This window comes from Anolis sagrei, chromosome 5 (genome assembly GCF_037176765.1).
Source record: "Anolis sagrei isolate rAnoSag1 chromosome 5, rAnoSag1.mat, whole genome shotgun sequence".
Taxonomy (NCBI): Eukaryota; Metazoa; Chordata; class Lepidosauria; order Squamata; family Dactyloidae; genus Anolis; species Anolis sagrei.
Window position 1 is genome coordinate 41,096,325 of NC_090025.1, and position 24,583 is coordinate 41,120,907.

Genomic DNA, 24,583 nt, shown 5'->3' on the forward strand with positions numbered 1-24,583 from the left:
ATGCATGCATACATATAAATCCACTTTTCATGCTATGAGGAAATATTACTACTTCAAGTGCCTTACAATGCACAGGTGTTAATGGCTATGGTGCATATTAGCAAAAGAAGGTGGGGATAATCTCTAAAGCCTTATGCCATATCATATGTTCTTTCAATATGGGTTTCTTTCTTTAATATTAATTACGTTTTATTTGGTTGTTATGATAAATCAAATGTCAAAGTAATATCTCTGATCTTTTCACAAGCATGCTGCAGGATGAAAAGGGAGGGAGAATGCATGCATTCAAGGCTTGTTTGTAAATTTAATTTATATTTAATATACAATTACCAGAAAATAATTTTATATGCAATGTATTTAATACTTTTATGCATGAAACAAAATAGAGAAAGGTGTTTGTGAATTTTTTAATCCATTATTTTAGCACATGGATCAAGGCAACTTGTTTATTTATTTATTTATTTATTTATTTTAAAACTTGGCTAGTTTTAGATACTATATAACTTGTCTCGAATGGGGAGTGTATGGTTGTATGCCTCTCCCATAAAGAATGTCATATAGATATCTGAAATATTTATTTATTTAGTTACCATATTTATTCCCCGCCCTCTCTTGCCCTGAAAGAGCGGGTTACAAATTGGCAACAATTCAATACAGTATAAACAAGTATATAAACAATGAACATATACATTAAAAACAATAAAAGTTAAGAAAAACATCTATGCATTAAAACCAATTATTAAAACCACACAAATCCCAACTCGTTTTTTGTTACTGCTGTGTGATTTCTGTTATCTATACGCCTAGCCAATTTTTTTTGTTACTTGTAAAAAGACATTAACTACAGTATCACTGATGAAAGAATCATGCTTATCCAATAATAATCTAATAATTATATCTTTCTTATTGTGGAAAAGCCAGCTGCCAGTGCAATTCCCAAATCACTGATGGCATATAGCTGGAAATACTTTCATGTGCACCATATAATTTATTATTGCTAAAAGGAATTGCTTCTGTGTTTGGTCTTGTAAATTTCCTGGCTGAGAATCAATATCACTTGTGTATAACTATGGTTATTCTGTATAACTACAGTATAGTTCCTGTCAGGGAAATGTGTGTATAAAGCCTCAGGGATCTCTTTGGGTAGCACTTTTCATTTGGAAAAAGAATAATTCTTTCCATGACTTTCCAAGTGGCTAGCCAAACCTCTTCAGAGATGTATTCTATATTCTGAAAAGATAAAATGAAAGCCTTTTAAAGTACAACAAGAAAAGAAATATCTTCTATTATTTCATTTTTTCCTGTATCTATAAACAGGGCATTGTACAGACCACTGAAATTTTCTATGCTACATGTATGAAACAAATCCTAGAATAAATAATTATCCAGCTGTTACAACTAAGGGGAAAAATAAGAGCTTTCTGCAGTCAACTCAAGTACCATGCACTGCCATTGGATTCTAAAAGTTTACAATTAGTATACTCATATGATCCCATGGTTTCACATGAACTATGTAGAACTTCAAGGAAACATTTGAAGCGAGGTGGAGGGGATATCTTTATTCTCCTACACCATGAACAGATGTGACAGGCACTGGTCTGGTTAAAGATAATCTGTCCCCAGGAAATTGAAATCCAATTCATTTTAAAAGTATTGCAAAAGGCTAAAATTTGCTATCCCTTTTACATATCTTTCTAAGGGCTTCTCTAAATTTCTATTGCACAAACCAGTATGCAATATTTAATTAACAGGAGTGAAGCTCAATCTAACATAGATCCCATTGTCCATTACAGTGTCTAAAGCAAGTTGTCCATTGAATTGTACAACTGGAAGAGTCAGCATGGGCTATCCAATATGATCTCCTGCCATGCAAGAACTCCTTCATGATTTTACAATTGCAGACAAAAGCTATGGTCCCAATACAAAGGTATACTCTTTACTGAAATAAGAAAAAAGCTGCTATTGAACAAAAGAACATAGAAAAAAGTATCAGGAGTCATGATTCATGGGTATTCTGGACATATTCTACTCATGATTGTGCTTTCAGCTTTTCTGACTATGCAGTCTGCAATATAATAAGTCCAGTATGGTTTTAGCTCACCTCTACTTGCTTCAACCTTAACAATGACATGTGGAGTGAGAAGAAGGTAGTGCAGTTGAAAGAAAAATTAAAAGAAAGAAGAGAACAAATCCAAAATATTTGATATTTGATATGATAACTAATAAAGGGTCTACATTATAAGATTTCCTGCACTGGACCATAGATACTTGATAGAGTGCAGTGAAAAAAATCCTACTTTGCCAATCATTCCTATCACCATTTTTATATCCTCTGTTTGCTAATAATAGGACATACATCTGATGGTTTTGCCAAATGGAGGATTATTTAATCTCATTCAGAAATCAAAGTTATGTTGGATAAGAGCACAAAGGGGGATGTTCTTTATTCTTTGTAGATGTTCCCAGAACTCTGCTCCTACGAAAGCTAGGCTATCATTTCATTGATAGATAAAGTCTAGGAACCCTTTGGGAACTGATGATTTCACATGTAAAGGGTCTTTTGTTCTTCTGTATTGTACTATTTTTATTCTGTGTTCTTAATGTTATCTTCATCTTAACATTTGATATGCTTCTTCTCATGTCTCTTTTTATCTCTAGGCCTCCTTGTATACCAGTGTTGGTAGGAAAGGGTGGTATATCAATGGATTGACTGATTAGATGTATGAGTCTTGCACACACGCATTCTTTTTTTTTTACTCCTTCAGTACGTCTGTGAGAGAGATCAGATGTTTCACATTCATTTTTAATTAGGCATGGATTATCATAGTGACCAAATACATTATCTAATTCATTTCAACTAAAGTTTAGGTAAACAAAACTATACAGAACCTTTTACACAGACTCATGCAGAGGTTGGAACTACAGCTGTTTAATATGACTTAATTTTATATTTGTTTTTAGTTACATTTTCCTTGATATCTAATCACTGTTGGAAAGCCACTGGAGGGTCATATTCACATAGAACATTCAGGCAGAGGTATCAATCCCATAGAAGAGGAGCCATTTTACCAGCTCTTTCTTGAATGTCAGTATTGTATGATTCCCCCACCCCCCCCCCCCCAAAGCTTCTCACATCAAATGCTCCATTGCAAATAATTCCCTTGTTCTATAGTTCAGATGGAGAATGATATTCATAGTGGACAAGCATGACCATGAAATCAATTGTTGGAGGATAAGCTCACTTATCATTGCCTCTATTTCATTCTGTCTATCAAACGTCTTGCATTATCCTCTGCCTCAGTTTTTCATGCATTTTGGTATAGCTGTTATAGAGAAATGAACTAGTTATTGCTTATGGTAATATGGCTGTCTTAGTTCAAGCAAGTGAAAAAGATACTTTATCTTGCTAAAATGGAAGGCAGAAGGAAATCTTTATTCTCCTACACCATGAACAGATGTGGCAGGCACTGATCTGAAATAAATTCCCTTTCTCTTTTGTATTGTCTTATCAACCCTGAATTGGTTTCTAGCAGATGATCAGAGTGACGTTCTGGAGTCATCTTTTTATTGATAAAAAGAAATGAAAGTCATTAGAAGCAATGCTGGTGATTGTGTATGCAACAGATGCAGTAGAATGAAAACACAAACAGAATATTAAATTCAATAACTTGTAGGAATCCATATGTTGCTGAAAATTAAGTTGCTATACAAGAACACAAGATGTGGAGTTAAAACTTTAATTGCAAAAGTTAGTCCAGTTGATCCAGTTGCTTTAGGGCTTTGCGGTGTTTTATCTGCAAAAGAGTTATGGGTAGTACCTGTCCCAAAAGTAATAAGGGTTTTTTTTTTACACAGCACAGAAGGGCCGGGAAAAGAAAAGTGTGTGTGTGTGGGGGGGGGGGGGGGGCTGAGGTTAACAGTTAATTCCATTAAGTCTGTACTTTTGTAGCAATCAACATTAGCAAAGTACATAGCAATTTTTGAATTTTTGTCACAGGAAAAAATGCAGAGGAGTATAGAGTAGCATTATGGGATCAAATTCTGAAACACTGCAAATGTTAAGGACAGCTCCTGAGGATGCTGTTTGGTTCTCAGCCCAAGGTTTCAGGTAGCACAAGGTGTTCAAGGATGGAAGGGGGAGCATTGAGAAGGTAAAGTGTGCAGTTCATCCTTCAACTTCAAAAACTCAGAACAATGTGGCTTGTGTAAAGATTGTTCTGGATGGGGACTGATGTTTGAATGTGTGATTAATCACAGAAGAGGTAGGGCTACTGAAAATTGATGTCTACCAAATAATTATTGGAAATCTGCACATGAGAAAATCTTGTGAAAAACCGGTCCTGAAAAATTTGTCTGATGAAGAAAAGTAACAATCATGTGTTGGCTTCTTGGGAACTCTTGAATTGTGTAACAAGTGAATCCCACACATAACAACAACAACAACAACAACAACAACTTTATTGAAATTCTACTCTATCTCCCCAAAGGGACTGGATTCCAATCACAAAAAGTCAAACATTCAAAGATGACATGTTGCTTCTGACACTAGAACACAATGAATGAATTAAAATTACAAGAAAGGAGATTCCACCCAAACATTAGGAAGAATATCTTACTGTATGAATGGTTTGACAGTGGAGTAGACTGGTTCAGTAGGTGGTGGATTCACTTTATTTGGTCTTTAATCAGAGGCTGGAGGACATCTTTCAAGAGTGCTTTAGTTTTGTGTTTATGCATGGCATGGGGGTTGGATTCAGTTATCCTTGCAGTCTCTTCCAACTTTAAGATATTATGATTCCACAATTCTAATTGGAACTCCTGGGATCCTGTAAGGTTTTAGAGGGTGGCTGTTTTTGTATCTGAAGAAACACAGTTGTGGTGAACCTCAGTACTGCCCCTGAACAGTATGACAGTTTGAGATTAACCTGGCTTCAGTTATATGGAGACAGAACAGAAGGCCAGTGAAAGTAATGGGCCTGTATCATACAGACAAGAGAGAGAGAGAGAGAGAGAGAGAGAGAGAAAGCAGGTATAAGTTTCAGTATCTGCATATGTCACCAACAGTGTGCAAGTCAGCACTAAATTCAGATTCTAACTTCTGGGGATTTCTTTCTATTATCTGAATTTTCTAAATGGAATTGAATGTGAAACCATGTGTGTGCACATAAGGTAAATGCATAGACATATCTTAGCAGCACAGAACACAAGCTTGAGTTATGTCCATGTGATAGTTTCTCTTCCCCAACTTGAGAATGTTTATGTGAGTGACAAAAGTGTGACATTTAGATGTTTCCTTGAAATTGAGGTGCTACATTGAGAAAACTGTCAGAAGTAAAAGTTAAACCTGCTTCTGATCTAAGTCCATGACTGCTGCAGGAATGCAGAGTTGTCATTAATCTCATATGTGATACATGTTTTGTCCATAAGAGATTTACAAACATTACTAAAGCAAAACTGTGGTTACAATTGTGTGATAAAAAATCGCAGCTTTCAAAGATGGACCAGCTGGGTGATCACCCTGATCCTCAAGCTGAAGAGATTATCAAACTGAACATAATGACTCCGTGTATGTTAGTGAACTGCAGTGAGTACAACTAAAATCAGCACATATCTTCAATCTTTTCAAAAAGTTCTACAGTGTACAAAAATATTAATTACAAGCATGATATTTGCTTTCAGTTGTGTTCATTTTTAAATTTCCATTTTGATATCAGAGCTTTAGTTTGAAGGCAACATTTCAAAGCAGCATTAGAGAGAACTACAAATACTACAAGTACACGAGATACAACTGATATGGCTGGGGTTGCCGAAGGCACTATTTTCCCTGCCATTGATTAGAACATCACAGTTGCCTTGATCCACATAAGTTACCCCTTTCCATAGCTTTCACAAACCACAAGAATAGGAAGTCAGTTTAAAAACATGGGTTTAGTCTTAATTGGAGTGGGCTGATGGAAGGAACATTGAGGCATGTTTTCTCTGTTGAAGTATGTAAGAACATACTACCAAAAGAGCTCCCTGAACATGTTATCTATGAGACCCCTGCACCCAGTTTCATTATTCACTTTTTATTCAGTGTTGTTGGAGAAAATATAACACATTTTAATAAGCAGTTGGGAAGGGATTGGGTATCTTTCAATTTACATATTAAGAAATATCTGGCCTGAACCTAAGAAATCAGACTTATTCTAAAGTATCACATAGATAACATTTATTTACTTACTTACTGACTGACTTACTGTATTTATATCTCTCTCTTCTCACCCTGAAGGGTACTCAGAGCAGCCTTACAATCAGCAGAAATTCGATGCCATATCAACAGAAAATAAAAATAAACATATTCATTAAAACAAAAAAAATTAAAAAGCAATATAAACATTAAAGCGCATTATTAAAATCTCACCATTTGAAGACATAGTCAAAAGCCATTCTGGTCATTATTGTACATAATTCCACTTAAATTATTGCGCTTCACTATTGGCCAGAGGCTATGTTTTTGCTTTTTTTCTGAAGATCAGGAAGGAGGGGGCTGACCTGATTTCGCTGGGAAGGGAGTTCCATAGCTGAGGGTCCACCACCGAGAAGGTCCTGTCCCTCGTCACCAGTGACTGCACCTGCAAAGGAGATGGAATATCAGCAACATATTCTTATATAAAAGGTTTTTTTTTAGACTTTTCAGCCTTTGAAATAAATGTCCCCATATATTCAGTAATGTATAGAGATCATGTCCTTAGTCCTGGCTTTCTATGGTGACAATGTATCTGATAATAAATTGTCCCCTGCAGTGCTGTCAGTATGAAAGAGGGCCTGAACACATACAAGCATTGCATAAGATGGCTCCTCCAGATATAGCTGGGAAACCTGTGAGGTTTTTTGGAAGTATGAATTCAATCGCATGTTGAAATAACCCAGAAAACCAGTAATGATATGTTATCCTATCATGCCTTTCCTGCATGATTACATTTACCCCCACCCCTATGTAGCATGCACAGCTTTTTGGAAAAGCCATCTTTTATCCCCCAAAGAAATTGGGGCCAATAGGACTAAAAATATTGTGATTTTGATGCATGAGTCAGGAAGATGCGAGGGTTGAGTTTTCCAAGCCAGTTTGCTCTTTCATTAAGGCTCTATTTCACTCTTCCTCAATTCCACTTTTGCAACATGTTCAGCTCACTTTCTTGTCCTTCAGACAAATGCAGGTTTATGCTAGTTGTCATTTAGATCTGGATATGATTTCCCTGCTTCTCTTTCAGGAGGTAGGCTATATTTCTTCCTATCATGTACTGATTCTAGAAGGGCGTATGGGAAACTGGAATCAGAGGTTGTTTATTACTGTAATTAGATGCTAATTTGACTGGTAAGCAGGGATAGTAGGGACACATATGTTAATTTTGAAACCTGGATGGGGAGATTTCTCTGGGAAGATGGCTGGTTGGGTGACAAGGCAACATGCTAGCTGTCTCTTGAGGCTTAGGTGATTTGTGGAGGAAGAGATTGGGGTGGAACCCCTTACTTTAGGGTCTGGTCATTTCCACTTGCCATTTCCATATAATGGTCTATGCAATCCATCTTTCTGTGAGTAAATCTATTTTCTCACTAATTCTGAAAGTACAGCTGCCCTAATCTGGGTCTTTCAGCATCAGTGATATTGGACATTAGGGCTGGTCAATTCGTTTCGTTAATTCGTAATTCGTTAAAAAATTCGTTAATTTTTGAATTACAAAACGATTACAAAACTTATTTTTAAACCTGGAAGTGTTTTTAAATATCGAAACGGCAGACGCCAAAAATTTTTGTATTTCCGTCCATTTTGGAAATACGTAAGATGGCCGCCTGGCTTGCTGGGAGCTCTCCTCTCTCGGCGCCGGCTGAGCAAGCGAGAGGGCGAGCGAGAGGGCGAGCGGCGAGCGAGAGGGCGAGCGGCGAGCGAGAGGGCGAGTGAGAGGGCGAGCGGCGAGCGAGAGGGCGAGGGCGAGCGGCGAGCGAGAGGGTGAGCGAGAGGGCGAGCGGCGAGCGAGAGGGCGAGGGGCGAGCGAGAGGGTGAGCGAGAGGGCGAGCGGCGAGTGAGAGGGCGAGGGCGAGTGAGAGAGCAAGGGCGAGCAGCGAGCGAGAGGGCGAGCGATGAGCGAGCGGCGAGCGAGAGGGCCCGCCAGAGTGAGTGCCTGCCTTCCCTCAATAATAATTTCTCCTCCCTATTCTATAAAAATAAAGTTGTTGTTGTTATTATTAGTAGTAGTCGTTATTATTATTAGTATTAAGCAAAAAAGGAAGATGCTTCAGAGACTCCTGGAGCTCCTCTTTGAGGGATGTCACCTCAAATTTAATTGCCATGGCTTGAGGTATGCAAACCTGGACTTTGTAGTTTGGTGACACACTAGCATTCTTTGGCAGTGAAAGCTCAAGACCTTGTAAAACTGCATTATTTCATAACATTGAGCCAGGGTAGTTAAAGTGAATTCATTGTACAGCATAGATGCACCCTAAAGTTTTTTTTTCTTTCAATCACTAGAAGTTTTGTTATTCCAACACTATTGCTTTTAAGAAGGAATTTTAAACATGTAATATGCACTTTTTGGGCCTAATTACAAAGAGGGTACTTTTTGCTGCAGCCCATTACATTCATGGGCAACTTTTTTTTGTTTTTTTTGTTTTTTGGTTTCAGGGTTTTGAAAATTGAGGTGAGCATTAGATTCGATGGCACATTAGACTTGAGTAAATATAGGTATTTAAAACCTTTTATTTGAGTCCAGTGTTGCTGCTCACATCAATAAAGCATTTAGATGATGTGTATGTGAATGAAAGAAAGAGATTTTCATAGCTACTGCATAATTCATAAATCAAGCTGTGTTTAATCATAAAAATCATTTAATGTGTACTACCCCATATATTTCTCCACATATTTCTTCTCAGCAATAAACCAAGAAAACAGCTAAAAGTAAAACCATTGTAAAGACTGACACTGAAATCCTTATATAAATAACTATGCCATAAAAGGAACTCTATTGAATACAGCTAATTGAAAACAAATAATGCTTTTTAGAACAGACATCTCAGAGTGCATGTAACACTTCTGACATGGCATTTTTAGCTTAGTATTATAAATGATATTGAATTCTATCATAAGGTCACTTGAACCAAACACTTTTTTCTGTTTCTAATTTACAGGCTACCCATTTTCTTTGAGATTGGATAGGTTCAGTACTATTAGGATTTTTGACACAGAAGGTCAGTAACTTCATCCATATTTTTTCTTATTTTATTGTGTTTTTGTAAAGGTTTCTCCACTGCAGAGGAAGAATGAAATATCCTACAATAACAACTTTAATTCTTTTCTGCTCATGAGGCATGTTACCCATCTCTTGGTTTTTTGCTGTTTCTGTGAATAAACAATGACCTTTTAACCTTTTCTTCTTTGTCATAACTTGCCTGTGAAAAGGAAAGGAAAGGCATGGACATGCTTACTTCACACAATCCTTATTTTATATATGCTTATTAGAAATATCTCTTTATGCAAGACAAACAAGCAAAAGTTCTTTGGAAGTGTATGAAAGGAATGCTTAACTGTGGATTTCAGAATACCATCTCAAGATGGAAAATGAATAAAACTATCCCTAGCTACCCTTAAAAATGAGAATACACATCATTTGGGTTGCCATTGGCAAATGCTAACTGTCCTAGTTTGTTCATCAATCTTTATATGCAAATATCTGAAGATGAGGCTTTCCCCAGTATTATCTACAAATTGGTTTTTCAAAATCTGATCACTGTTAAAGTGTCAACTGTGGCAAACTGATTAAAAAGTTGACAACCCCCTTTTAAGTAAAAGGAAAAGCATATGATTGCAATGTACATATATCTGTTGATTTCTGAGTATAGGGTTGAAACAAAGTTGCTTATCCTTTAGCCCTAAACAACACAACCAAGGACAGAAATGTTAAGGTTTTCAATGGTTTTCAATAGTTTCTTCAACAGTGGTTATTATAAAAACTTCTTTTAAGCTGGCTGGAGTGTTGGCTTCCTGTAAGGAGGCATTAATCACCTCCTTCACCCACTTGGTCAACTCCCCTCTGGCTTCCTTTATCAGCCAGAAATGGCAGCGGTCTAGGATGCATGAGGTTGCCCTCTCTTCTCCAAGGATCTTATCAACATCCTCAAGCTGCACCAGTTGAAATGAATCCTGGTGCTGGAGTCCCAACAGCTCATAGTGCTGGGTGACTTCAACGTCAATGCAGAGTGCAAGGCACTCTGTAAAGTGTAAGGTGGGATTAAAAGATATAACATTTAGTGAGTAAATTCATTAGATAAAGTACCAGCATAGACCAAGTTAGAGCAGCATTAGTTCAATATAATTTATTTATTGTATTTATTTATTAATCAATTCACTCCCTGAAGGCTCGGAGCGGTTTACAATATACATATGCGATACATTACATTTAAAATCAAAGAAAATTTTCAATCAGCTAGATTCAAATGCCAGCCTAAATAAATAAGTTTTATAAGCTCTACAAAAAGATAGTAAGTCTCACAGAGCTCGTGTTTCCGCTGGCAAGGCATTCCACAGGTAAGGAGCCACCACCATGAATGCTCTACACCTAGTAGACATCAGGTGAAAGGTCCTAAAATTGGGAACTTCAAGGAGATTCTGATCATCTGAACGGAGTGATCTCGGGGGTTGGTAGGGGGTGAGGCAGTCCCTCAGGTACTCCGGCCCCAGGCCATATAAGGCCTTAAAGGTAAGAATCAGCACTTTGAAGGTAAGGTGCTCAATCAGCAACCAGTGCAGTTGCTGCAAGATTGGAGTGATATGACACCTCGCTGGGACCCCTGTGATAAGCCGGGCAGCCCTCTTAGAGACCGACCCTTCCCTCTCCACCCATTGGCCCCGCTTTTGAAGGAAAGAGGACAGCCATTTAAGGGCCATCCCCCTAATTCCAGCCATGGCTAGGCAGTGAATCAAAAGGTTGTAATCAACCATATCAAATGCTGCCATGAGGTCCAATAACATGAGCAGTGCTGATCCTCCTTGATCCATCTGGCAGTGGAGCTGATCTGTAATAGAGACCAACACAGTCTCTGTCCCATGCCCCTTACAGAAGCCGGACTGGAAGGGGTCTAATCCGGCTGCATCATGTAGGAACTGCTGCAGTTGCTCCACTACCACCCTCTCAATCACCTTTCCCAGAAACTGAAGATTTGAAACCGGGCGGTAATTGGAGCAAACCGAGCAATTAGATCTGGTTTCTTCAGTAGTGGAGATACCATGGCCTCTTTCAGAGCCTCTGGAAAAACTCCTTGCTCAAGGGAGCCATTTATTATGTTCAACAAGGGACCACGTAGTCCCTCTAAGCAAGATTTAACCAACCAAGAGGGACACGGGTTGAGAGAACAAGTGGTTGATTGAACTGCAGTCATGATCCCGTCAACAGCCTCTGCGTCCAGCAGGATAAACCGGTCGAGGGTGGGCCCAGTGAGTGGCCATGGAGTCTCAAGCTCACTCACTGTATCAATTGTGGTGGGGAGGTCCCAGCAGAGCAACGAGATCTTGTCTGCAAAATAGCTCTGAAAAGCCTCGGCTGAAGGGGCCTGATCATTACTGTTTGGGATGGTAGGGACTGTCGTCAAGGATCTAATAACCTTAAACAATTTGGATTGGCGTGTGCTGGCAGAAACTATCAAGGAAGTTCGGTGGTAACATACTCATAAGACTCTTTGAATAGCTTATAAGCTAATCTTGCTCCTTCGTCACAGAGTTCACGCCACACGTCCTCTAGCTGTCTCTTCTCCCGCTTCAGCAACCGCAATTCCTCGGTAAACCAAGGCGATCTGTTCTTGTGGGGTCAGAGAGGGCATCTAGGGTTGATCTCATCTAGTGCATTGGAAAAATTGTTGTTCCATAAATCCACTTGCAATTTGATTGAGTCGCTGACAGGCTCCAGAACCCTCAGAGCATTCAAGAACCTATCAGGTTCCATAAGTCTCCTCGGGCAAACCCAAACCGGTTCAGCGCTTATGCCGAGTGAGTGAGCATTCTCTAACCAGACTCCTAGGGCACAGTGGTCCGACCATGGAACCTCAATAATAGAGGTTAGAGTAACTTGAATTCCTGCACTGAAGATCATATCCAGTGTGCGTCCAGCCTGGTGAGTGGGCCCAGTGTTACAAAGAGAGAGTCCTAGTGTCGCCATGGTCGATATCAGGTCCTCAGCTGCTGTTGAATAAGAGTCTGCATCGGCATGGACGTTGAAGTCCCCCAGAACAATAAGCCTGGGGAACCTCAAGGACCATGCTGATACAGCTTCTAGCAACTGGGATAGGCCATCTGCTGGTGCGCTAGGCACACGGTACACCAGCAGAAAGGCTATACTCTCCTGTGAATCCCACAAAAGGCCGACACTTTCAATACCAGAGATGTTCAGAGTAGGAACTGCTCTGAGAGATAAATTGTCTCGGAAGAGCATTGCTACCCCACCCCCCACCCCGCCTCCCAGTCCGCATCTGGTGGGTGATTACATAGCCTGGAGATGCTGATTCTTGAAGGAAGATTTCATCTCCTTCTTGAAGCCAGGTTTCAGTAATACAGACTAAGTCAGCCCCCTTGTCAGTGATAAAATCCCTGATTGTGGCAGTTTTATTCCTGAAAGACCTAGCGTTCACCAACACCAGAGTTGGAGGGGAGGGAACTGGAAGCCTGCCACAGGTGTATCTAGGAATAGCCCGCAGGTCAGAGGGGGATCGATTCTTTCATTGACTTGGCCTCTCTAGCATTCGGCCTGTGGCTAATACCATACTTCCCCCTTCCAGAGATTACCGAAATTCCCAACCCCGGATTTGAATCTGTGATAGATTCTGCTAAGTGCCCAACCGCTTGCCAATTCCCTGAAAAGGGGAGGGGGGCTAAGTGCAGCAGAGACATGCGCAAGGCTTTCAAGCAACTGCAGGGCAGGTGTAAATTTTGCTTCATCAAGGCGTCTCACGAGATACTCCTCAGGAAGACGTGTCATGTCTTTAGTGAGAAATGTCCCAAGGTTCCTACCTTCCCTTGACCGGGAGGGAGTACTCTCTAACCTGTTCTCAAGAGATAGTCTCCTTTTGGCTTCAGGACTAAGCTTTTTTGGGAGAGTTGATGCCTCAGATTTTGACCGACAGCCAAAACCCACCCCCCAGAAGGTTCTGGTCTTAAACCTTCTCCAGCTCCGTCTCTTCCAAAAAAACCCTTTTTCCAGCCTTAGTCCTTCGCTCTGCAGCTGTCTCATCTTGCTGGGCCTTTCTGGGGATTCCTTCTCCTGGAGCAGCAGTATCGTCTTTTGGTTGTGTGACATCATCTGGGTCCTCCATGGGAGAGGAAGTGACCGAACGCCGCTTCCGCCTCTTATTCCTGTGATGTTGGTGCCTGCGCTTGCGCACTAGTCCAGGTACATGTCTATCTGCTTTCATCGTTTGTCAGACTACCTATCTTGTTGAAGAATCCATCCAGAATCATATATAACAATCTTCCTGGAATACGTTTTAGCGCTATTCTGTTTTCAAAATCTTTCTAACAAGCAGGAAAATATTATTCTGGTTCATTGTTCAGAAAGAAGAGGGGGAAGATAGGATATGATTTCCTTGCCTATAGCATTGTGTGATTACCACACAATCATAACAATCCACACAGCCTGCATACTGATTAATAAATAAGTGGCATTGAGAGGAATATATTATAATCACAGAGTTAGTAAAATGAGAGGAAATTGATGGAATCACTTTAAACAACAGGGAAATTTGGAGAAAGTACAATTTGCTTATGGATATCCCACCAGCACAAAAAGAGGCAAAACTTGTCTAATAAATAATTCATGACAGAATATTTGCTCAACTGATTTTTCTTTTATTTTCACCATGAAAATAGAAGCACTTCTTATTAGCATAAAATGGAAAATGTCTTTTAAATTAAATTACCTTACATTATGCATTCTGCAGTTGACCGTGTCCCTAGGATGGGAATGACACATTTTTCCTTGTTCTGCAGCTGTCTTCCTCTCACCAGGTTGTAACTACTGAAATATATTTTTGTTTCTTGTCTACATGCTTTATTTATCTATGAATCAATCAGAAAAGCTTTTTTTGGTGCTATTTGTTCTGTCCATCAAAATAGTTTATTATATCATTTCTGCTGGGAGCACTGTACAAGTCTTTTCCAGTTTTCCTTGTAAATCTTAGGAATGTAAGTCATTGAATAGGTGGATTCGCATTACGTTTGATTATAGAGACTAGGGATGTATCTATACTAAGGATTATATTTTGTGAGTAATGTAGATGAGCACAACTCAAATCCATAGTGAAAATTTTCTTGGCAAAGAAAAAGCTGATATAATTTAGCAACACGGCTTGTCGAAAGTTTCATTAATGAAGATGCTAGATACAGCTCTCTTTACATTAAGGCTTCTACATAGCCATCTTTCATGAGAAGTCTTTTTTTTTTTTTTTACAAAGAGGACACTTTGGGTAGTGGAAACAAATAAATAAAGCTATGCCCAGGTACCACCTGGTAACAAATGCTGAGCCAGACAAAAACATTGTGCAGGGAATTTCCAGAAGCCAACATGATGCAGTGATTTGAATTTTATCCTAAGACTTCATGAGACCTATGATTTTGTCACATATGCCACTGGAAACGTCCTGGATCACTTTGTTCCGCTGGCAGTTGAACATGGGATATGGGGACCTGCCTCCCCATGCTCCATTCTCTCGTAGCTCCCCCCTTCCTCATCACATGAGGGAAGCCCTTTTTCAGTGGCTCAACTCATCTTTCCTTATGGAAAGACAAGGAGCCTGCCATTGTCTGCTATTGCCATTTTGTGGTGGCAGCAGGACTCCAGCCATGGAGCTGTTATAGAAATATTTGGCTGGAGTGTGATGGGAGCCATCAGGCTCCAGGGCTGAAGTCTGAAAATGCAATCAAACTGCATAGAATAAGGTACATGTGTAAAGGTCCCAAGCATCAAATCTCCACTCAGCAATGAAAACAAGAGGTGTGCAAATGACTCATAAAAAGTGGAAATCATAAGAAATAGGAAGTTTTGTTAGTCAAAGATATTTCCAAAGTGTCAGATTACCCCATTCCAAAAACTTAAGAATTAAAGCTGACTCCAAAACTTTTTCATTAGTGTTTTGTTAAACTCGGGAGGCTCCCAGTCAGTTTCATTTGGTGCAAGGCAAGAAAGCAAGCCTGCTACTAGTAAAAGAAAGCATAAGAAACACTAACTCTAGGATACCTGGGTGTGTCCTTTGCATTCCTCCCCCTAATGTCTTCTCCACTTGAATACTTGCTTCTCCATGAAGACAAGAAGAATTGCATTTTGGGAACACACAGAACTTGGGAAATGCAGTTTAGAAAGGGATGCAGCCCTATGCCAAAGAATTCAAAAGGCTCTGCCTTAAATTACATCTCGCAGTATGCAACCAAATTAGAATGCATCAATCAGGAGAGGAGAGAGGAATAATCCCTCCCCAAAACAGATTGTTTTTCTCAAAACTTAAAAAAAATCCCTAAAGTCAGTAGATGTATTAGTAATTCTAAACATTGGGGGGAATTATCTCCTGTTATCTTGTGTCATTAGATAGGAAAAGCAAAGAGCTAGCTATTGTAGGATTTTTAAAAATGTTGTTTTAAAAGATTTTAAAATTCTTCAAAATCCATGGATAAGTAAAATGTCATGAAACTTGATGGGCAAAGAGTGGTAAATCTGTTTTACCATTGTAGCAAGTTTCATCCCAATAGCTTTAAAAATGAGGGAATTAACAGTCACTGAAGCTTTCCCCAACACCAGTCACTGAATCTGCAAAGAGGAGGACTGTGGCTGATCCATTTTCCTTATTGCAAACAGATGAGGAAAAACACAAAATGAAGCATTTTATTTTATGGGACTCCTACACTAAATCTTTCAGGATTAATATTCCCATGCAACTCATAAAATGTCAGAGTCTGGAAAGGAGTCCCCCCCCCCCCCCAAAAAAGAAGGCTTGGCCACCTTCTGCTTCCCAGGTTTTTTGAACTTCAACTTTCACAATTCCTAACAGCCTACTGGTTTTTAGGAATTGTGGAAGTTGAAGTTCCAAACACCTGGAGGGCTGAAGTTTGCCTATGCCTGAGCTAAAACATCCTCAATAGGTACCTGCCCAGCCATTTTTGAAGATATCCAGAGGAAGAAACCCCATAATCTCTTTAGGCAATGGGTTCCCGTGACAAGCCAGTTTAACCACCAATACATTCCTTCTAATCATACCAATCGTAGAATGTGATTCTGTGATCGCTCTCTAATAAGTAAACTACTCTTTGTGCTGGGTTTAAAAAAGAATAAAGATCTAAATTATTGAGAGAATATTATTTTAATGTCAGGAGAGATTGGATGATGCCTTTCTGCCTGGAAGAAGAGGGTCAGTTTAGATGTCCCTTAATGGTGTCTGTACTATGCTTTCTGTTCCTGGATTATAAATGTCATTTCCTAATTGGTTCTGTCATAAAAACATGGTTAAAGGTTACTCCACTGCCAAAACTTTGTCTTTGTGCAAGGGACATGGTCCTATAAATAGCACTTTTTGCTTTGTTTAGTCTCCCTCTACCAATTTAATAAAGTTACTGCAACAAAAACAAAGTTTTTGAAGTAGATCAATGACTTTCAAATTGAAGACCACCCAATGAAACAGAAAATAACACATTCAAGTCAGGAACATATTTTATTTATTATTAAAAGATTGTTTTAATAAAAACTGAAAATTCCCCAAAAATCCATAGATAAGTCAAACATTCTGAAATTTGGTGAGCTAACAATGCTAAATGTGTTCTACCATTGTAGCAAATTTCATCAGAATAGCTGAGGGAGTGAGAAGTCCCCCAAGCTTCCCCACTGACAATGATTTTTCTCTATAGTGCAATCACGACCACCATTAATGAAGTACATATGAAGATTTGTAAATTTCATTAGAGTTCTGAAATTTTGAACACCAAAAATTTGGAAAGACTTTAGAAATGAAATGCCAGTGTTCCCTATTTTTGGAAGGAGTTTAGAACATTTTTTAATAGATCATACATGCCTAATAAAAACCCACTAGGCAACTTTGAACAAATCATACTGCCTCAGCCTAAGAGAATGGCAAGAGAATGAGAATGCTAGGATAGCCTTATGATAGTATGATAGTATCATAAATAAGAATCGAATTGAAAACAATGAGAAGTAAAGAGATTTTATAATGTGGCTGCATTTTAAAAAGTGGCACTGATGTAACTTTCAGTTATATTACTACAAACGACAACAAGGATGAAAGTAGTGTGAATAATTACAAAACTATTTTCCCATTTTTCCTGGATTTTGAGAGATTTGCAACTTCCTTTCACACCGCCTATTTGGAAATTAATTACAATTTACTTGGCTTCTGCTTTATTAATCTATAATGGCCATCATTGTTTTACTGAAAAAGGATCTGGGTACTACAGCAATGTAAAGATACTACAATACAGTGACAGAAGAAAAGCAATTTCCCTTGTGCTCATAAGCAAGTGCATCTTGCAGTACTGGGAAGTGTCGGAGTGTCGGAAGATGGAAATGGAAGTAATTAACATATCTATGAAGACATACAAGTAGGTGAAGGAATGAGGTCAAGAGGGGATGATTTCAAAGCTATCAGTGACAGAACTTCCCTGGTTCTGCCCCTGGCACTGAGGACATCCATAGCCTGCTCTTCTCCAAGATCTTTTCCCAGGTCATACCTTTTCGAGTGCTTTAATCAGAGTCATCATATTCCCCAACTATACTTCAGGTTAGTCTAATGAGATGAACTTTGCTACTCTTTCCTATCTTCATAAAAGTATCTTCTTAGTTTCTATTTGCTTCCTGCTTTCCTCTTCCCTTTCTCTGTGTGATTGTCTAGGGACTGAGAATTAGTTCAGTCTTTAAATTGAGTTTCAGGTCAGAAGGCCAGTCTTTCTCTGATAATCCAGTGAAAAGTATTGCAAGTGGATTCAAAAATTTATTAAAAATTGGAATATGTTTACCAAAGAGATTCTTAAAAGGAAAGCAAAAAGAACCTCAGCAAGACTACTCATGTATGAGAGTGTTCTAACATGTAGTCCCCAACAGTCTCATTCTGTTTTAATACCAACAAGTTTTCTTTTTCTGACCCCTTCCTTTGTATTCCTTTCATTCTTTCTTCTTTTCCCAGAAACTATAGAGACAAAAATTGGCTTAGCTTCCAGTGTTGCTCCACATGTGATGTTAGAATCCACCCCTTTGTTACTGCAAACTGTGTTCAAAGTAAGCATATTTCTTGCTATTGCAGCATATCTTCCTCTAAGAAGTAATTTCCCCCACTGTGAATATTTCTTGATTTATGAAACATAGTTCCATTTTCTTTCTCGCACAATTTGGTGTGCATTACAAATATTACAGTTCTTGATACAGCTCTTTATAGTGCAAAAAAAAAAAAAAACTCTCAGAAATGAGTTGATTCCACATCAGAAATTCTTCTCTGATTGTTTCTATTTTTTCTAGTACAACTTCTATATTCATTTTCATTCTTATGTGTTTAGTAAAATGTCTTGCATACAACTATGTCTGATCATACTCACCAAATTCAGTGTCTTAGGATGATTCCAGCATGTTTTGGGGACTGACCCCACACTGGCTGTCACATGATGTTGTGTGGCTTCCAGTCGAGGCCCCGCCTCCAACCGGGGTGGAAGCGTATTTGGATGTTTCCTTCACAACATGGGAGGTTTCCCATGTTGTGCTGGCTCCAATGGCTTTTAAGCTGCAAGGGTTTTCAAAGGTAATCAAGGTGGGCAATTGCAACATTCACACCAGGCTCAAGTTGAAAAGAGTTCATTTTTCAACCCTGGATTTTTCACATATCTTTAAAGTGAAGCCTCTCACAGGATGGTAACATATCTGGGTGTTCCTTGGGGAAACATACTCACTCCGGAAGTGACTTGTATTTTCTCAAGGTTTGGGAGATATGTTGTCCCCACAAATGGACTGAACATGTTTATTTATATGGAGTGTTATTTCCGCTGAATTTTTAAAGGTGTTTTTAATTGAATGACATAAATTGAATTGCTATGTGTCCAAATTTGGTGACATTTAATCAAGTGGTTTTGTTGTTTACTTTGTTCTACAAACAAACAGAGCAGATAGATAGATAGATAGAGAATGGCTCTCATACCTATGGGCACCAATATTCATAGTTTAAATCAACCAGCATGACTCTATGTATTCTTGGGTTTGAAGACTGTCCAGAAGCTCCAAATGGTCCAATGAGTGGCAGCCAAGTTGCTAACAGGAGCAGCATTCAGAAAGCACATGACTCCTCAGTTGTGCCAGATCCACTGGCTGCCAGTATACTACCGGGCACAATTCAAAGTGCTGGCTTTAGCCTATAAAGCCCTAAATGGTCCTGGTCCGGCTTACCTATTCGAACGTATTTCTCCTTATGAACCATCTATGACCTTAAGATCATCTGAGGAGACCCTGCTCTCGATCCCTCCTTCCTCGCAGATATGTTTGTTTGGGACAAGAGACAGGGTCTTCTCAGCAGTGGCCCCTTGGTTTTGGAATGCCCTTCCCAGGGATATAAGATCAGCTCCCTCCCTTCTAATATTCTGCAAAAATATTAAGACTTGACTCTTCGAGCAAGCTTTTACTACTGGAGCATAATTAGACAACAACGAATATATGGAATGACAGACAATGCAATTGGACAATGATTTTAGTAAGGAGATGCCGAAGATTTTGATTTACAGGCTGTATTGTTTTAAATATCACATTTTAAATGTTTTAATTGTTTTTATAATTGTTTTAACTGTATTTTTATCATTGTTATGGCATTGAATTGCTGCCAACTGTGAACTGCCTTGGGTCACCTCTGGCTGAGAAAGGCGGTATATAAATGCAGTAAATAAATAAATAAATAAACTCAACATTCAACAATTAATTCAATACGTGTATCTTAGTTAGGATTAATCAACAATACTTTAGCTGAGCTTTAACAAATAGTTTGGACCCAGTCTATATAAGTCATAACCAACAAAGGAATTATATTTTCCGTATAATTATATCATTCACACAAACTGTTCAATTTGGATAAGCCCCTTCCAACTTACCATAGCCCTATGATATGGTCTGCAATATTTGGTATCTTCCCACAACTTTTTGGGGTACATTTTCAGAATGCAAAGGAGAAAGGGGGGGGGGAGATAAAAACTGGTTGGATGAAATTGTCTTCTGCTTATGTCCATTTGAATATCATCTTGAAAAGTGGACTGTGAAAAGTAAAAGTAAAACAAAACAAAACCAAACAACAACAACAGAGAGAGAGAGAGAGAGAGAGAGAGAGAGAGAGAGAGAGAGAGAGAGAGAGGTCAGCAGTAATATATTTCATTTTGACAATAAAATGTGTTGCTACAAAATCAGTTTCCTTCCTCTTCTGTTGTTGACCTTTGCACGTTTGTTCATAACTCAAAACAAATTCCCTCTCTCTATAATTGCATGTGTTAGGTAGGGAAAGAAAATTATTTTTATCCAGACATGGTGGATTATGCTTAGATCCATGTAATGTGATGTTTTGGAGAAGAACTTTAGGTTAGTTTGGCATAGTTGTTGGTGTACATAATTAGCACCTGAGCACAGAAATTGGAGGTAATTGAAAATGCTACATTGAAGTTTATTATGCTTTTCATGGATAAGAACACCATATGGTCCAGCACTGAACTGCTGAAGAAAATGAAGATGGGTCAGAGTAGATATCTGTGAAAAATTATAGATTCCATTCCTTTGATCTGTAATTTTCTATGAATATGAAAAATCCAGCCAGGTGTACTATCAATAGTTGATTTCTCAGCCAGTGCAGTAAGGTTCTTACTATGACTGAGAAGGTAAATTTCTAATAGATATTTATATTGTGCTACTTTAAAAACTAGCCATGGATACTATGAGAACTTATGTTTTTAGGCATTTATTTATTTATCGTGTCAGGAGCAACCAGACAGTTGTATTACATTTTTAACAAAACAAACAAACAAACAGACAAAACACAAAGTTTGCAAGCTTGGTAGTTGATTAAATATCCAATTACCAGTATCTGGCCACTTGGAGTGCCTCTGGTGTTGCCGCAAGAAGGTCCTTCATTGTGCATGTGGCAAGGCTCAGGTTGCATTGCAGCAGTGGTCAGTGGTTTGCTCTTCTCCACACTCGCATGTCGTGGAGTCCACTTTGTAGCCCCATTTCTTAAGATTGGCTCTGAATCTCATGGTGCCAGAGTGCAGTCGGTACAGCGCCTTCCAAGTCGCCCAGTTTTCTGTGTGCCCAGTGGGGAGTCTCTCATTTGGTATCAGCCACTGATTGAGGTTCTGGGTTTGAGCCTGCCACTTTTGGACTCTTGCTTGCTCGGGTGTTCCAGCGAGTGTCTCTGTAGATCTTATTAAACTATTTCTTGATTTAAGTCATTGACGTGCTGGCTGATACCCAAATAAGGGATGAGCAGGAGATGTCACTGTCTTAGCCCTTTCCCTATTGCTGCTGCTTCCCAGCGGATGTCAGGTGGTGCCATACTGGCTAGACAGTGTAGTTTCTCCAGTGGTGTAGGTCGCAGACACCCCATGATGATGCGGCATGTCTCATTAAGAGTCACATCCACTGTTTTAGCATGGTGAGATGTGTTCCACACTGGGCATGCATACTCAGCAGCAGAGTAGCATAGCACAAGGGCAGATGTGTTCACTGTGTCTAGTTGTGATCCCCAGGTTGTGCCAGTCAGCTTTCATATGATATTGTTTCTAGCACCCACCTTTTGCTTGATATTCAGGCAGTGCTTCTTGTAGGTCAGAGCACGGTCCAGAGTGACACCCAGGTATTTGGGTGCGCTGCAATGCTCCAGTAGGATTCCTTCCCAGGTAATCCTCAGAGCTTGGGATGCTTGTCTGTTCTTAAGGTTAAAAGCACGTGTCTGTGTTTTAGATGGATTAGGGATCAGCTGGTTTTCCCTGTAATAAGCGGTAAGGGCACCTAGAGCTTTAGAGAGTTTCTGTTCTACCATCTCAAAGCTCCCTGCTTGAGCAGTAATGGCACGATCATCACCATAGATGAAGCTCTCTATCCCTTCTGGCAGTGGCTGGTCATTTGTGTAAATGTTGAACATGGATGGAGCAAGCACACTCCCCTGAGGCAGGCCGTTCTTCTGTTTCCGCCATCTGATTCTGTGGCCCTGGAACTCAACAAAAAGCTCCTGTTTTGTAGCAGGTTTCCTATGAGGCAGGTGAGATGGTAGTCCTTTGTGATATTATACATTTTTCTCAGGAGGAGGTGGTGGTTTCAGTATCATAAGCCGCTGACAGGTCAATGATACAGCCCCTGTGATCTGCTGCCTTTCAAAGCCATCATCTATGTGCTGAGTCAGGTTTAGCATTTGCGATGTGCAGCTTTTGCCTTTCCTGAAGCCAGCTTGCTGTGGAATCAGACATGTGTCTATTTTTTCCATAATTCTATGCAAAATAAGTCTCTCCAGAACTTTGTAGAGGTGGCACAACAGGGAGATTGGTCTATAGCTTTTGGGGTCATTACGGTCTTTGCCTGGCTTCACAATGGCAATGACTCTTGCTTTCCTCCAGATTTTGGGGATCTGACAGGATGCAGTGCAATTGTTCATCAGCTCCAGCAGCCAGCGCCTTGCTTTTGGGCCAAAGTTCTTGATTTGTTCCATCCATAGATCATCGAGGCCAGCTGCTTTGCCATTTTTACATTTATTGAGAGCCATGTCCAATTCAGTAGATGTAAAGTGTTCATGAAGGTTGTTGTTCTCAATCTCTGGTTGTCTGACTTGGTTTCTTTCCTACTTTGGTGGCAAGGTTGGGTTTCCCATTCTTCAAGAGTTGGTATGCTATCTGATCTGCCTTTATGTTGGCATGGGTATTAGTTTGTGAGGGGTCATTGCTCAACAATCTTAGCAGCCTCCACACCTTCTGCCTGCTCCTGCCCATGTCGACCTCTGTGATCAGCTTTATCCATTGTTCTTTCTTGGCTTCTGAAATGGAGGACACAATGCTCTGCACTGCCTGAAGGGTTTGCTCACTAAATGGGTCTTCGTTGTGGAGCCTGTAATAGTTTTCCAACATGGCAGCTGTTTCAGGAGTAATGCCCTGAAGGTAGTTGGTTCTGCAGCCTCTCGGTATAGAGGCCCGTGAGCAGGTTTTCACTATTTTGATGAAGTGCTCATATTCCTCAGGGATTGGCGCAACCAATATGATCATGTCATCTAACATGTCTGAGAATTTAGTCCAATCTGCCTTTCTGAAGTTGAATCTTCATTTAAATCGAGCTTCCTGAGGCCTTATGGTTGGGAACAGTTGGCATACTATAGGTCGATGCTGTGTGTTTGGAATCGGTGGTCCCACTGACTTAGTGCATCGCTGTACACTGCTGTCACTCACAAATAAGAGGTCTGTGTTATATCCTCAATGCCATCTCCCGCTGTTGTGGGATGGTGTGAGCTTACTATCATGAATGAGTGATAGTTTGTGCAGTTCAGACCAGGCTATGGCTGTTAAAGTCATCAATTACTACCGCCCTTTGGTGCCTATCAAAGTTTTCGGGGGAGGAGAAATAAAACTCTTCATTTGGGGGCTTGTACACAGAGGTGATTGTGATGTTATTAAGCTCTACTGTTATAACCTCAATATTGTTTTCTTCAGTGGGCACTGCTGACTTGGAGGCCTGGTTTTACAAAGACAGCACTTCCATACTGTGCATGTGGTCTTTCCGCTACTAAAACCATTCCTGGAACTTTTGGTCCTTTCTGTTGTTCATCCCTGTGTGTTTCTTGGACACACAGCACATCGCATTTCTTATCTTGGCACAGTTCATAGAACAGTTGTTCTTTGGCAGCTGACATGCCTTCAATGTCGATTGAGATTATTGTCATGGTTGGTCCTGAAAAGGTCCGTTGGTTGTTTTGCTTGCTTGCTTGCATCCTGCAAGTCACTTCTGGTCGCTTCTGGAGTGAGAGAATCAGCTGTCTTCGAAGACGTTGCCCAGGGGACACCTGGATGTCTTGCAATCCTGCGAGGGGGATTCTCTCATGTCTTTAGGAAGATGAGTAATAAATAAAGTGACCCTTATTTCAACTAATTATTTGTATCTGGACTCATTATTTCATGGTTGGTTATCATATAAATTTAGGAATTCCAAAGAAGTAACTTTTCAAAACTCTGATCTTCTCAAGGAGGCCTGGGAAATGTCTCCCCCATGCTTTATCATTTGATGGTTGAGTAATTTGTAATGTTGTTCTTTATATGCTGTTATAATTTGTGTTTTCAATGGTCTAAACTGCAATAGTGGTAGTACATTGCATATTGCTGTTTAAACCTTTTATGTTGCCATGGAAATATTTATATTAACATGGATCCTGATTCGGCATCTGCAAATGGAAAGAGATCTTTCATTCATGAAACAGGAGACTGGAACAGTAGAAGAAAAGAATTAACATATTTCATTAACCATTTGTGAGCTCAACATTCTAATCAGTTTTAATTAATGTTGAATGGACAGCATTTCAATGT